This window comes from Amblyomma maculatum, chromosome 4 (genome assembly GCF_055883805.1).
Source record: "Amblyomma maculatum isolate TAMU_Amacu chromosome 4, ASM5588380v1, whole genome shotgun sequence".
Lineage (NCBI taxonomy): Eukaryota > Metazoa > Arthropoda > Arachnida > Ixodida > Ixodidae > Amblyomma > Amblyomma maculatum.
Window position 1 is genome coordinate 54,458,249 of NC_139347.1, and position 16,094 is coordinate 54,474,342.

Below are 16,094 nucleotides of genomic sequence, written 5' to 3' on the forward strand. Positions count from 1 at the left end.
AGAGCCGTTGGCGCCGTTAATGTTTTAGCTCGGTTACTCGACATTACACTGGCGTTGATTTGCGCTGGAGCTAAGCAACTGTGCTATGACAAGAATGTAAGAATTAGGGCGCCGCCATTTTGCTTTCCTGATGGCAACCTCTCCATCTCGTCTCCCGTGGAACCCACTTCAGGCGCTCAGGCATGCAACCGAAAATGAACACCTTCACCGCTTGGGCCCCTACATAGTTACACATTTGCTTCAAGTGAGCCGTGTCCTCGTTTTTCCGTTCTTGTTCTCAAATTCAAAGACAAGAGCTGCTCTTTTCGTCTTCCATGCTTGAAGCGAAGGCTGCGTGCACGCATGAACACTTTCCAGGCCCGAGGTCGGCGCTCTCTGATGTGAAAGAGTGCGCAGAGGAGGAAGAAAACAACAACGAGCTTTTTTCTTTTCAGTTTATTTTTTTGTTCTTTTTTCTTTTTTTTTTTTTTCTCTGCGCGACGCCTGTGTGCCCAGCTGACGGACCGGCGGTTCTGTCTCACGTGTCTGCACTGCATCCGGCCGACATTTCGAAAACTCCCGCTCTCTCCCACGCTTCCCGGCCGGCCGGAACTAACTGAGGGACAGAGAAGCAGATAGAAGAGATAGAGAGAGCAAGCGAGAGAAAACACGAAGCAGCGACAAAAAGGGAAGAATAGCAAATCACGCGACTCTCTGTCGTCGCCTGCTCTTGCGATCGGGGAGACAGTTCCTCTTTGCGCGCGCGCCATGCTCAAACAAAACTTCCCCACAGGGCCTGAGATGCGAGAGCACTCAAACCGAGGAACGCGATCTCTTCGAGCAAAGATGCGGAGCGTAAGAACAAGAAGACTTTGCAGAGAAAGAAAAGAATCCCCAGGAAGCCATCATGCTCTCTCTTTCTCCCTGCTCGTGTCCCGTACTCGTTCGGGCACGCGCTCCGTTGGCATTTTGAGCAGCCCGTCTGCTTCCGCCCTCGTGGGTAGCCCGGACGGCAATGGAGGAGGCATTCGCGATGCTTCGCTAGCGGTGCGTGATGCGTGAGCAGAGAGATCGGCGCATCTGGTGTCGCATGCGCGCCCGCGAGGAAAAGCATTCTTCACAACCCTCCGTCTGTAGCTCGCCCGGCACCCTGTGTGCCCATATCAAAGGCCCTTTATTTATATCAGCTCTCCTTCACGTTGATAAAATGTTCTGGTGACCTCGGTCGTGGGATACATGCACATTTCTGTTCGTACAAGCCGCGTGATTTGAGTATGTGTTAGCAGACACTCAAATAAACAAGAACTAATTTATTGAGGTCGCATTAGGAAATTAGGTGGATGTCAGTCCGCAAGAAGAACGCGCCTGTGCGAACTCCGCTGTTGCGATGCGTGTCCGTTTTATCGCTCGGTCCAGCTTCGACTGACTCTCTCGGTATTCACATTTCACACCTTCACATCCGTTCTTCATCCCTGGTACCGGCACGTACACCAGTCACACACACGTCAGAGACGGGGCTCGCTCTCCCTCCTCATGTGATCGTGCTCTGCGGTTTCGTGTGCTGCGCCCGTGAGAAAGTTCGTGTTAGCCTTGGCTGGGCGCGGTGTCGGATAGCGGCGTCAGCGTTCGATGGTCAAGGTAGACAATGCCTAAACGGGCGCTTTGGTCGGCGTAGTCGGCGTAGCGCTGACATATGTATTCTCTTCGATGTGAACGGGATGACAGAAGAAGAGAGATTGAACTCTAGCACGAAGTGTAAAAAAGTTGCTCTTTTGACCACACACTGTCGGAACTGTACAGGGCATTGTTTACATTTTCTTTTCCTTCTATTTTCTGCTTTGTTGAATATGCTGTTCATGGAGCTAGTACTTGGCTGTATGCTGGAGTCTGCGCTGAAACGACCGAACTAAATATTTGTTTGCATTGATTTGCTTCGCTGGCACAATGTCTTTCGAGACTGTTTACACTAATCGCCGTGCTAGCGAATTATGTCTGTTTTAAGGTCCGAATCTGGTTTCTGCGCTAGAAACGCCCTATAGGGTGCCTTGAAACGCCTCCTCCCCTTCTGACACCACTTCCTTTTCGTCCTCTTCCACCTCCGCGGGGCTCCTGTTTCTTAGGAATTTCTTAGGAAGATTTTCTTAGGAATTTCTTCAGGTCTCTTGCCCCGAACGTTCCATCTTCCGCTTGCCTTGCTGCCTTTTTTTAGTAGCTTTTCCCTTCCTTTCATCATGGCATCGCTTACGATGGCTTCTTTTAACTGTCGTGGCATGCACGTCGCCCTACGCAGGATGCTATCGTTGAGCTTGCTCGTTCTAAAAACATATATATTGGTCTTGCAAAATACCCACATTCATCATCTTGACCAGATCAAGAGCTTCGGCGGGACATTTGGTACCAGGGTCTTCTGGAGCTATGGGGCATCCGGCTCTCGTGGGGCCGGCGTTATTTTAATGCAGCGATTTCGTGACTCGGTCTTGCGCCACTACAAGGATGCTGATGGCCGCTTCTTGTCGGTCGGTGTTGATTATGGCATCATTACAGTTAACGTCTACGCTCCGAACAAAGGTCTTGATTGAGGTGACCTTTTTAAGCACCTTGACTCTCAGTTAGTAGGTCATCCAAGGTAGTCCTGGTTGGTGATTTAAGCTGTGTCCTCGACAGGGTGGACCGCCTCTCTCATAGGGGTACGATCCGCCAAAGGAACGGGACAGGCGGGGGCGTAGGCACTCGGGGATATGGTGGAGGGGCTGTAGACCTGGTCGATGCCTGAGGGGTTCTTCTTTCAGAATAGTCATGTATGACTTTGACCGGTAGGCGCCTTCAGAGCAGGCTAGACTACATCTACGTTTCTCCGACATATAGCTCCCAACATGCACTCCATGTGGTCCTTCCCTTCTGCGTTGAGCGATTAAAAATGTGGCATAGAGTACTGCACGGGCTCGGGCCGGGCTGGAAAACCGCTGTTTTGCCGGGCCCGGACCGGTTTCGGGCTTGATGCAGCGGGCGTGAGCCGGGCCTGGGCTTGCAGTGGCGGGCCCAGGGCGGGATGGGGCTAGTTGTGTCGGGCTTCTTTCCGAAATGAAGGAATCCTGGCACTAATTTCATTCCACTGATTTGAAAAAAGTACTAGTACTTTTGTTGACGCCGATTGATAGAAAGCTCATTTGTACACCGAGTTCAATCAGCGCCCTTTAGTGGTTTGTTTACTTTCGGACACGCATAGCTGGCTTCGTTCAAAGGCACAAAGCGAAAAAAATTACAAAGAAAAAGCGCAAAAGCTAGCAGTGTGCTGTAAAACAGTGCAGGTACTACGGAGCGCTGTAACGAATGACACAAATCTCGTTCTCGCGAGGAGCGCCAACACCGCGAGCTTGAATTTTTCAGATATCAGCGAGCACACACTCCCCTTGAGGGGCTGAAGTCCACCTTCTAGGTTTTGGGACAAAGCTCCACCTCTGGCATGCATGAGCTGAAGGTGAAATAACGTTTGAAAATCACCTTTATAGCGTTGTTCAGGTGACCGCGAGGTGTGATAGATACCGCACCATACCATTCTGTTAGAAGTCATTTGAAGGTCAAGTCAGGCTTGGAAATAAGCTTTATGTAGCGGTTTAGGTGTCCACGGAGAAAGTGTGGCAGATACTGCGCCTTTCCCTCCTGTACAATACTCCGTTAGAGGTAATTTCCTGCGCCGAGGTGGCGCAGTGATTAAGATGTCTGATTATGTGTTGGAGTACCCGGGCTCGATCCCCATCGCCGGCGACTGCATTTCGATGAAGGTAAAACGGGGAGGCGTTCGTGTGCTGTGTGATGTGAATGCATGTTGTTGTTGTTGCGACTGCAGGAAGAAGGAAAAGAAAATGCACTGGCCTGCTACTGACTGTAGTTGTTGTTGTGGCTGTAGGAAGAAGGAAAAGAAAATGCACGGGCCTGCTACTGGCTCTGTAGCTGAGCCACCTCCGCTGCCTCGTGCAGACAGAAGAGAAAATAGAGAAGACAGAGAAGAAAAGGAAGAGAAAGACGCGCGCCAGCAACAACAGCTGTCGTCCACCACCTAAGCGGTGGCAGGTGCAATGACGGCCTACAACAGATAAAATTCGGTGGCAGGCTAGCCCCCGCCGCAAGCGGCGTTGACCTACCTATCCCAGCCCCATCAGGGCCAGGACCACCCGTTGTTATGGCTGTAGGAAGAAGGAAAAGAAAATGCACGGGCCTGCTACTGGCTCTGTAGCTGAGCCACCTCTGCTGCTTTGTGCGGACAGAAAAGAAAGTAGAGAAGAAAGAGAAAGAAGAGGGAGAGAAAGACGCGCGCCGCAACCATAGGTCGGCAAAATCACGTGTGCTCACTCAGGCGCACTCAGAAAAATTTGGTCCATCTGCGGTCTCACTCTTACTCACTCAAGGCCCGCACTCACTCACACTAATGAACTCAAACTCACACAAGCTGGCGACTCACTCGGACTCACTCAGATTCATGAACTCAAACTCACGCATGATGACTATTCACTCGGGCTCACTCAGACTCATAACTAATCTGGGCTCACTCACTCATCTCGACTCACTCATTTTTGACTCGCGACTCATCTGCACTCACTCACTTCGACTCACGACTCATCTGAACTCAGACTCATCTGGACTCACTCATTTCAATTCACGACTCACCTGAACTCACTCGTCTCGACTCACTCATTTTTGACTCACGACTCATCTGCGCTTACTCACTTCGACTCACGACTCATCTGAACTCAGACTCATCTGGACTCACTCATTTCAACTCACGACCCATTTGAGCTCACTCATTTCGACTCATCGGTACTCACTCATCATAGACTAACTCATTTCCACTCTCGACAAACAACGAGTGATATCCTAAAGCTTGTATAGCCAGGCGGAAGGCAGTACAGAGAAAAACGAGGCAAGTAAATAGACAAAAATGTCTAACATTACACGATTAGACTGTTTTTTTTTTTTTTTTTTTTTTTTTCAGTAATGAATGAATTGAAAGGTTGCAGGAAAAGGAAAAAAAACATGGTAGGGATTATCTCTTTTAAGCTGATAATAGTACGAGAGCTTGGTCTTTTTAGCTATAGCACGGGCCAAATTTTTTATATGGCTATGACCGATTTGGTGGTTGCCGTCTTGTCGGGCACAATCAATAATGGTTGGATACCAATTCTAAAGGTGAAACTTCGAGGGCGGCCTGGGCCAAATTCTGGAAACGGTCATGCCCAACTTTATAGGCAACGAGGATGATCAGTGCAATTAGGAACTGATCGCTTTTGATGTAAATTGGCCAAAATCAAATTTTGAGGGTTCGTAAACCGTGTGCGATCCAAACTAAAATTTGGAGGTCCCCATCGTGTTCACCGTAATCGAATTATGTTGTCCGTTCATTTTGGTCCGAAATCGGCTCATGTCAATCTACCGGGGTGAGGGGACAAATTTGAGGGTGGGCCCGGTCAAATTTGTAGGTCCTCATCTTATTCCTCATAGTCATATTAAATTGTACAGATTTTGCGAGCGAGCGAGCCGAAGTTCTCGGAGCTTTGGTGTCGGCCGTCTGTGATTTCTTCGATTACGGGTTTGAACACTTTATGTTTCGCTTTGACTCCATCGCAAAGAATGGTCGTCCTCAGTGAGGCCTTTTGTGTGCTCATGAAGGTCCAAAGCCTCGTTGGCTCACTGCCACCATAGCGAATCTGGCCATCTTCAAGCCTGCAGATGCAGCCCCCTCTTGTTGTGGCATCGCGCGCTAATCTCTTTGTCCGGGTAGGGCCCTCACCTCGAACACAAAAGCTTCCCCAGCTGCCCATTAGCCCGGGGAGGGGGAGGTGTTGTATGGATTGTGATGGGTCGATGATTTAACTGTGACTCCGGGGCACGGCACTTACGGGTGTCAAATCAATCTCCTTCCCGGTCACCTGACAACAGCAACGCCGCCGCCTCTGCCACAGGTTCAGAACCCGCTTCCACAGTTTGGAGATCGCTTACAAGACACAACTAACAAACGCGCACTAGTTCCATACTTGCAAGCCGATACTTGCGTGGCAGGGCGCACAAACTCTGCACACAAACACGCATGCGTGCGCCGGCAGGTAGGATGCACCAAGGATTTACGTATGCACAGTTGCACACAGTAATAACTTACATTTTAAAGCACTGCTGACAAGATTTAGCAAAGCAATGTGCTCATTCTTTGTTATTTGGGAACCCGATTCCGTAAATTTTCCACAAGGTCATATCATATCTCTCCAGCCCAGTCCGCAGTAGGCCTATGCATATCCTTGCCTGGCGGGCGTAGTTCTAAGGCCAGTTTTCTTCGTTTCGAGAACACAGCCTGACCGTCCATGAAGTAGCAGCCTTCAGATGCATCGTTATTTGGATAAAACAACGAGTCTGCCTGCATTAAGTGTAGCGGAAAATATTCCGGGAACTCAGATATAAGGCTTCAAAAATAGAATGAACTCCCGCTCTCAGATCCAGTTTTTGTGAGTATATACCTTAGAACAATGGGCACCTTGCCCAAAGGAGAAAATATAATTTATTGTGTCTCCAAGCGCATACCGCGGAATAAATGAAGGGGTTGCAATCGTTATTACCTCGTATGTTTTCTTTTTCCTTTATTGTTTTAAATGCACGAAATGGTAGAGCGTTAGTGGGTTTTAAGAAAGAAGCAAACGGAGGGACGCGATTTTTACGGGGCTTCAAAGCAAAGAGCTCGGGTGGTCTTATTGCATCTAATTAACGAGGAGCTACAAGCGATGTCCCCTGAAGATAGGGGACCACGGGCACAGCAGAAACCAGTTTTCAGAATACAGGAACCTCACCGCAGTAAGCCTTTCGCGTGGCTGACCACCTCGGCTTTCTTCTTTTTTGAACCCTCCCGTCTTCTAATCGACAATCGGCTCTTTAAAGCGCTCATGAAACGTCCCCTTCTGGCCGAATAGTGCTCCAAAACGGACTGGAAAATACAGGACGGCGACTAAGTAGGAGATAAATGAAAATTAAACAGAAAGAGTAGGGCAGAAACAATGGCTCCAAACTGGAATTTTGGCTTCGGATTCACTGCCCGTGAAGAATAAGAGCAGGGCGGTCGAAGCGAGGTCCTCTATCATCCTCACGAGATACGTGTACGCTGCGCTGCACTTCTGAACGGGAAATCGGGCGCATGCGGCAGACCGTTATCCATGCGGTCTCCGAGCGCCTGCATTTTGGATGTATTTTGTAGTTTGGGAAAAAGAGCGGCAGTCGGTGGCTGTGGAGGTGGCGGGTGGCTTCTGTATAGCGAGTTATTTGTTTCCTTTCTTTTGATTGCTTTTCCGGGTATTGGTGGCTTGTTCGTTTTCCGCGAGCAATTAAGTGTGAGATCTCATCTTTCAGTCTTGTGTGTAAGCGCTGCTTGCCGTGTACGTGCGGCTTATAGGCGGAGCATCCATGACGCCTTCAAAGGCCGGCCCTGCGTGACGGGGATTTTGTGGAACGCGCTGGTTCGGCGAGAAAGAGAAGAAAAACGGCGAAAAAATAGTGCTCGGACTAGCGGCGCGCGATAAAGTGCTTCGATTCCGAGTAGATTAGGGCACAGATAATGATTTCGCGAGATCCGCTCGACTGAAAAAGAAACGTAAGCTGTGGAGGCAAGGCTTTGGCTGTATATTTTATAAGCAAGTTCAGATACGCAGCGTTCTTTGATGCGGCAAACCTTGGGGCTTCCCGATTTGAGGCTAAAGTGGAGAAAAACGATCGGTACTTAAATGAACGGTTAACTGTGTGCGTTCCGTTTTTGTTTCTCGTCTTTACGAGAGACAAGGATTCACGATTAGCACTAGAAATATCGATGCTATTTTCATGTTTTATTTCACACATATTCCGATGTATTTGGGAGCTTCGATAAATGTGCCCCTTAGCATCAAGAACTGCGCAATACATGATAAAATACTTTATTGTATATATATATATATATATATATATATATATATATATATATATATATATATATATATATATATATATATATATACTCTATGATCAACCTGCGGTCGCACTAGGAAGGCTTTCCGAGGAGAGAAAAATCTCGCTGCAGTGGAACGTGATTTGGCCTCCTTGGTTTAGTCTTCGTTCCCGCCTGCAGAAAACTAATAATTCCAATGCTTTATTCCTTTATGGCGTGCTTACTAGTTGTTTAAAAAGTGGTATGGTATGGTAATTGAATTTAACATTCTAATATGGCACATAAGCTGTGAAAGGCGACGTTCGAATTTGAATTTATTTTCCAACTCGGTTTATTTTCCAACGTTCTTGCGGGAGCCGGAATAATTTGCCTTTACCAAGTAAGAAGAAGAATAATTTTGGCCACCTTGGTTTGTTTAACGCGCACTAACATCGCACAACACACATACATCTTTGCGCGCGCACTTCCATGTATACGGTGTTCGCGCGATTCCAAACGCCATATATGTTTGGTTTACTTGCATTATGGGGTTTAACGTCTCGCGAAGCGATTCAGGCTACGAGAGAAGGCGTAGTGGAGGGCTCCGGAAATTTCGACCACCTGGGGTTCTCAACGTGCACTGACATCGCGCAGCACACGGACTCCTTGCTTTCCGCCTCCACCGAAAGGCGGCCGCCGCGGCCGGGATTCGATCTCACATCCTTGGGCGCAGCAGTAGAGTGTGCCCTGACCAATGCACCACCTCGCCGGGTTGCGGTAAGGTTGAAACAGTTGTAACCACAGCATAGCGAAGAAAGTTAAGACCGGACAGGCCGACTGCAGGTTCTTCACAATTCTAAAAATACGCCAGCACGAGTGCGATACGACGGAGCGACGCAATCGCTCGCACGAACAGACGCGAGATCAACGTCAATTCGGGCAATTGCACCAAATTATATATAGTCATTAGAAATTCATGAATCGATGCCGGCGAGCGGCCACGAATCCAAACCCATAATGCAGTCGTCGCGCGTAGCGTGAACGGGTCCATGCACGCCGCATGCCGCGCACGACCTTTCGGACGCAGCGTCGACGCATACGTTTTTGAGGAATCTGTCGACATGTTTTACGCACGTAGGTGCAGGGCATGAGTAACCGCGTGCTTGCATGGTGGATCGTCGAAAAAGATAAGACACTAAGCCACTGCAGCCTGGTATGTTCTGCGGTGTCTGCTGCCTATACGACGACAACGTGGCGCGAATAACCAGCATGCGTCACTGCGTGCAAGCTTCCCATACACACCTGTTTCGCAATTCTCTGAGTGAATGCTGACCACTCTGCGCCTCTGCAGAAGGGCAAGAGCGATGCTTGACAGAGTATCGAGAAAAATCTGCTCGTACACAACTTTACCAGAAGCTGTCATTTTAAGTGCCTCTACCCCCGTCGTATATGCTGGGAAATAATTCCATATCTGCTCTCTGAAAAGCCCTCAAAATAGATATGAGCTGTTTATAGGATTGAGGGCTTCGCTTGCATGGTTTATTGCTCCTACTATCACCAATGTGGAAGGTGGCGCCTCGATCGTGTGATTGTGCTATTGCGTGAAGATCGCTGTTCGAGTTCTGTAGCTTTTAAGCGCTTTGAAACTAAACGGTTCCTCAATCACCTGAACGAGTATCGAGACTCCCGAAAACTGACTAGTATGCACTCGTAAGCTAAAATATTATGTGAAAGATCGCCCGACAAAAATATCAAGCCCCGCTTGGACCAAGTCGCATGAATGTGCCTGCACAAAGGTAGATGATTCGATTTTTTTCTCACCTTCCGTAAATCTCATTCCCAGCGCAATTCATCCGTTGCTTCTCACAACTAAGGAAGTGTGTCTAAAAAAGCCTCTTACGTTCAAGCATCTTCTTTTTTTCTTGTGCATCAAAGGAAGATGATATCGTTTCCAGAGCAATAAACCGGAAACAATAGATCATTTCTTGCTATTTTGCCGCCGTTTTACCATGATGAGAAAACGGTATTTGGAGAAGCCGTTACAACAGCTGGGTCTTAATTTGAGCAGCCAGATTTTATTATCGTTCGGTGCCACCATACTTGGGTGCAGCCACAGGTATGTTTTTAACGCCATTCAAAAGTTCTTAATAGAAACAAAACGTCTGCCTTGCTAATATGCTTTGAATTTTTAATCTGTACATATAAATCTCAGTATTCTCCTGCTGCGTGCGTTAGTAATTACCATTTTTTATTTTGGTTTTTCATATTTACATTTCCTTTTTTATTCCCTAGCAATTATTTCTATTTATTTATTTTTTGCGATGTAATTATAGATCTTTAAATCTAATATCTCTGCACCCCAATTCCAGGCCGATCCCCCTGTGTGGGCATGTGCCATTAAGGTAGAGGAGAACAACAACAACAACAACAAACTCACGTGCTGCGCATAGCAGCCATCGTCGCACGGAATGGTCGCGCCGAAGTAGTGCTCTGTCGGCAGAGGAACGAAATCTCAGGATTGATTGTCGCGCAGATTTGACCGAGCAAGATAAGATTATTTCAACTAGCGTGCGCAAAAACTGCCCACACACAGCTCTGCGTTACTATTTTGGGGGCGTATGGAGAGAAAGGAATACGCAGAAAATATTTCAATAGGACACAACTGAATACCTTTCAAGGAGACACACGATCATAGTTTGAACTTTTCCCAGAAGTTCAAAGTGTCGCAGATATGCATTGTGAGCCAAAAGTTCGCGGCTTGGCTTGGCAAGAAAGCAAAAGTACAGTTCTTTGTGAGTCTGCGTAATAGTTTAAAAATGTCTATTTAAAACTCGTAACATGTCCGGTCGTCCATACAACCTCGAAATTTAAATCGAAACCGTTTTTGTTGTTTCGACTGTGGAACAGTTATTTACCACACTACATATTGATGGATTTTCCGAAAGATCGAGGCACTTAAACGCATTCGATGATAGATTGTCGTTGAGGCAGTCGTAGCAAATGCGCACAGCTTCTCTGATGGTAATGACCCAGCATTTAGTTTCAAATAATGATGACTGGCTGGAATGCATAGGGTCTTTCGGGGCTGGGTTTGATTCTCCAAAGCTCGGAGGTTAAAACTTGGGTGACGTTTTCTGTGATCCCGTTCGGGTGCAAATTGGGGCAATAATCAGAGAGTTCCGTAATTCGTCTTTTTGTTGTCTGGTCATATTTGACGCAAAAACAAACAAAAACAAACAAAAATCGAATGACTGTTTACGCCAGGTTTCGTGCCTAGCGTTAAATGCAGCATTTTGTCTAATTATTTTCGTCGCCGTTATGTAAATGAAACATGCATGAAAAACTTTATCAAGTCTGGAATTTTATTTCATTTATTACAATCATTTTGACGCTGCTTATAATTTCAGTGTTTATGCCAGACCTGCGTGCAATTATACGCTACGAAATGTATTATTGGACATCACTGCGGCTATACCTTAAATCCAGAAGTGCATTGAAGGTGGACGCGGTTGGAGTGGGTGTAGCACTGGGGGATACACCGATGCCAGTAAGACACCTGTTCAGCAGATGTTTTCGCTTCTTGCTTCTAAAACGCACTTTTTGAACCATTTTGCTCAAATAAAGCCGCGAAATTAGCGTTAATAAAAAGGCTGCAAAAGCATAGCACCACTGACAACGCCTCTACGGGTGAAACATAAAGCACCCGCTAATTTTCATGGCATGTCTCCTGATTTGCGCCCTGTGAAATTCCTTTATAAAAAGGCAGTTCATTGTTAGAAGTCCGGTTTAACCCGACCTCTAAGGAATTTACAATGGATTCAAGAATCGGTTAAAGGCAGAGTTTGCCAGAGACTGAAGTCTCTAAATATAACACCGCAGACTATCATAACTACCACAGCTATAATAGCGCTCACTATACAGACGTGAAGTCCCCACTACCCCAGACGCATTTTTATTCTTGATTTAAGTTCCCAGTGGACGACAACGGCTCAGGTCAACTGTGAGGCCTCTGTTCATATGCGCTTTGCATACGAGAACACCACAATCTATTTTTCGCCTTGAATATTACTGTTTTCTTCTCCGCGCATGGCTGCCATTTGCGTATCTCCCGCCGCAGCAGCCAAGGCGAGCAGACTCGTCCCGTGTGGGCGGCTCGTATCATCTTGAAGTTGATCCGGTTTCTGGGCTGTCACTGTTTTTTCTCCGCAGTTGTTGTGCGCCAGCCACTGCCAGACGAGCAAGATTGAACAGATGCTCGAGAGCGCACTGCGACGAGGAAAAAAACAAAAACAGATAAGAATGCACAAGACGTAGCGTGGGGAAACGGTGCGGACGAACGGAGCACTGCTGACCGGTCCTGCCACCCGACAGCGTCGACTGCAGTCCCGAGAGGGGTCGAGGTGCTGTCTCTGACCCGCGGTCTGGGCGCGTTCGCACACAGTACATGAACAGCTAGGGAGCTCTCTCTCTCCCTCATCCCTCATTCTTTCGCACTCTTTCGGGGCCGTCTAAAAACTAGAAGCCTATCCGATAAAGAGGCAACACCGTTAAGCGAGCGGACAGGCGACGCGGAGGCAATGAAACCGCTTCGCGGGTCCCTCTGCGCAGTCGTGCTGAGGAAATGGCGAAGAAATCAGCTGCAGCTGATGGCTTCTGCGAGTGTAGCGACATGCCGTGCCATCAGGTCGGAGTGCTTGCATTTGCGCGCTGGCCGGCGTCTGATGGCCGGCGCCTGAGCCGCTTCGAGGGCGTGCAAACACGCCCTCGATGATGGGGACGACGTGTCCTGCCGCCGCGCTACGCACCGGTCGGCGACGCATAGTGGCGGCGCTTCTGTTGGCGCTGCACAAACCCCATGCCCACACACACACTTCGAATGCCGCCTCTGGCCGCCGTCCGAATCGGAGCGCGCTCACCTCTTCTGTTTGGCCACGGAGAGAGTTGACGAGAGCGCAGTCGTCGTCCGTCTTACGCAATCTCCGGCCTGTCTGCCTTGCGCTACATCTTCGTGTACACAGAGGTCCGCCGCTGGTACGACCTGACGCCCGAGTTCTTCTTCCTAGCGGAGTATAGCGGCAGTTGGGGCCGCGCCTCATTTACGGGCCTCACGCGAGAATTACACAGCCGCCCGGGTCCGGCTGCGCTGCATACTCGATAGCCTGTCAAGCGTGCAAGGCTGCATGCGAGTCAACTTGCCCCGCACTGCCCGGTTCTCCCGCTTCTCCTCCACCCGTTGCTCTCGCTGCGTTGTACCTGACGAACACTGGCTCCGTCCCGAGGTTGTCCGTCGCCCTTATACACACGGGAGGTCGCAGAGTTATTTTTAAGCTAGGAAAATTTTCGCAAAGGTGTCAGGACGTGAAAATGACCTTCATTCACACTAGGCGAGCGTTTACTTGACAAAATACACAATTTACATTACTGCATGCTGTCCGATGCTGCAGTTTCAGATTCGATCTTGTCGATTCCATTTATCGCTCTGCACCGGGTCAAACGAGAAATGTCACTATAAAAAACAGGAGCAGTGACATTGAAATCGCGCGCTTCGAGTTGTACATCGCCGCAGTATAATACCTTTAATTTAACATTGAACAGCACTCAGCGCACTGAAAATCACTGTACTTACTGGTACATTGTGGCAGTAGGCAAATAACAACGTAAAACACTAAACAAATGAATGAACAGGCAGAGCTGAGTGTAAATGCTCACAGATCGCCTACGGGCGCTGTTCTGTTCAGTTCAGTTCAGTCGTTCAGTCGTGTCCGACTCTTCGTGACCCTATGGACCATATCACGCCACGCTTTCCGGTCTCTCACTATCTTCCTAACATCACATAACTTCATATGCAGTGCCTCGAGGATGCCATCTAACCATCGCGTTCGCTGCCTACCCCTTCTCCGGTGACCCTCAACCTTTCCCAACATCAAATCTTTCTCCAGCGACTCCTCTCTTCTCATCAGATGACCAAAGTAGCTGAGCTTTAACTTTAGAATTTGACCCTCCAATGAGCAGTCAGGGTTTATAGTCGACACTATCCACTGATTTGATCGTCTGGCAGTCCAAGGAACTCTCAAGAGTCTCCGCCAGCACCACAATTCAAACGCGTCAATTCTTCGGCGGTCAGCTTTCTTCGCAGTCCAACTCTCGCATCCATCATAACTGGAAAGACCATGCATATCACGAGTTATACGGATCTTGGTTGGCAGTCTAATGCCTCTGCTTTTTACTAGGCGGTCAAGGCTAGCCATGGCTCTCTTTCCCAGAAGCAGGCGTCTCCTAATTTCATGGCTGCAGTCTCCTTCCGGGGTAATCTTGGAGCCCAAGAAGAGAAAATCTGTCACAGCTTCCACTTCTTGTCCTTGATGCTCCAGGACTTGATAGGGCAAGATGCCATGATGTTTGTCTTTTTAATGTTCTGTTCAAAGCCAGTCATTATTTCTGCGTATTAGTCGCCCTGCCTACGATCGACTATCTGCACGTAGGTTATAGCGCACTTGCCGTTGGTCAGTAGTTATGTCGCATTAGTTTTTTTTTTTTTTTTTTTTTTTTTTTTTTTTTTTTTTTTTTATAGAACGCGCGAAAATTGGTTTCTAGTTCGAATGGAAAGGGCATAGGTACCTGCCTCATTTTCGATGGACACCTCAACTGCATCGTGAGGGAAGGTGGGAGTGAACGAAAAAGAAAAAAAAAAGAGGTGGCGTGGGATAGCTCTGCAGGATGAATGAAGGAGAAAAAAGAAGAGGCGGCGTGGGGGAGCTCTGCAGGATGAAATTCGAACACCTAGGGACATTGACATCGCACAGCACAGAGCGGCCTTTCACGGTTTGGCTCCACCGAAACATGCACAGCGACTGCAATTTAAGCCAGATACCGCGAATATCGAAATGTGGACGCTGATGGAACATGTGGGTGGAATGAGGAGTAAAATGTTTGAGAACGCATTGGTAAATCCCTGATATTGGTAAGCCAATGCGATGCGAATGTGATAGCGTGTAGGGACCTCCCTACCTGAATACCTTCACGGCTCCTCTTTCTTTCCACTTTCATTCTTACTTTCCTCCCTTCCCCTACGGCGCGGTTCAGGTGTCCGCAGAGCAAGTGTGACAAATACTGCGCCTTTCCCTTCCTGTGAACCAACCATCATCATCATCATCATCATCCGCACGCCACTTTCCACGTCACTCATTCGCTCCCCTCGCAGACGTGCAGCTGGTGCGATGCCAGACGCGAATAAACTTCGGTACAATCATCACTTTCGTTATACATGCGGTGACTCTCAATGCGAAGCCTTAATGGTGTAGAAGCAGTGCGCTCGCTTCGCGACACAGGAGACAAATTTCGATCCCCACATTTTCTATTCATTAACAAATTTTCTTTAATTCGCGTCCCCACACGTCTCTTGGACTTTTGGTGCGACGTCGGAGCCACAGACCACCACAAGCCCTGTGACGTGAAGGTGAAATCTAATTCGCACACCAACGCTCCGTCGACCACTGAACCGGAAGTCCCGAGTTAGATCCTGAGTCCCATTCGAACGTTAAACCCTATAAAACGAGAGCGAATCATCTCGTAGACCCGTTCGACCCACTCGACATCGCAGACCCGTTCAGCTGATACTCCTGTATGGTGTTACTGTGGCGGCTTCCTCGTAGAACGGAGAGTTTATCGTCATCGTCTTAAAAAAATTGAAACTCACTCTTTGGCTCCTCCAACCAACGTAGTACTATTGCGCGAAAGCACATTCGAGAGCCACGGTAAGGTAGGGATGCGGCGCCAACTGATTTGATCGTGGTCTGTTTTATATCTGTCGCGCAGTATCGATAAAAGTTGACGAAGACAATGACGTGCGATGCGCACGGCAAGAGACGGGCAGTTATTCTTGTTTGGTGATCGGCTGTGGAGATAACGCAATGCTCTCTTGCAGCGATCAACAAAGCTGATCTGTTCGCGCTTGCGAGTTATCGAAACCCGATCGCAGCCGTATTTGCAGCATTTCTTACAAGGTCAGAGGCTTCAGAAGTCACCCGGCTTTTCCAGCTTTTGTTCGGGAAGTGGAGTTTTCGCTCTAAAGTGCCCCTGTGTGTAGTTCAACTTCAGCGTATATTGGGCCTCAGTATCAAGCAGAAGCGTTTTAAGTTTAATAGCAGGAGCCATGAAATCAAAAGTAGGTTCCGATAAACATTTG

General features: G+C 48.2%; 1 protein-coding gene across 2 annotated transcripts in view; it reads left to right on the top strand.

Annotated features, from left to right (window-relative positions):
• The window catches only part of LOC146191068 (uncharacterized), a 423,874-nt gene that overhangs the window by 48,220 nt on the left and 359,560 nt on the right, over window positions 1–16,094 (top strand). The window lies entirely within an intron of this gene.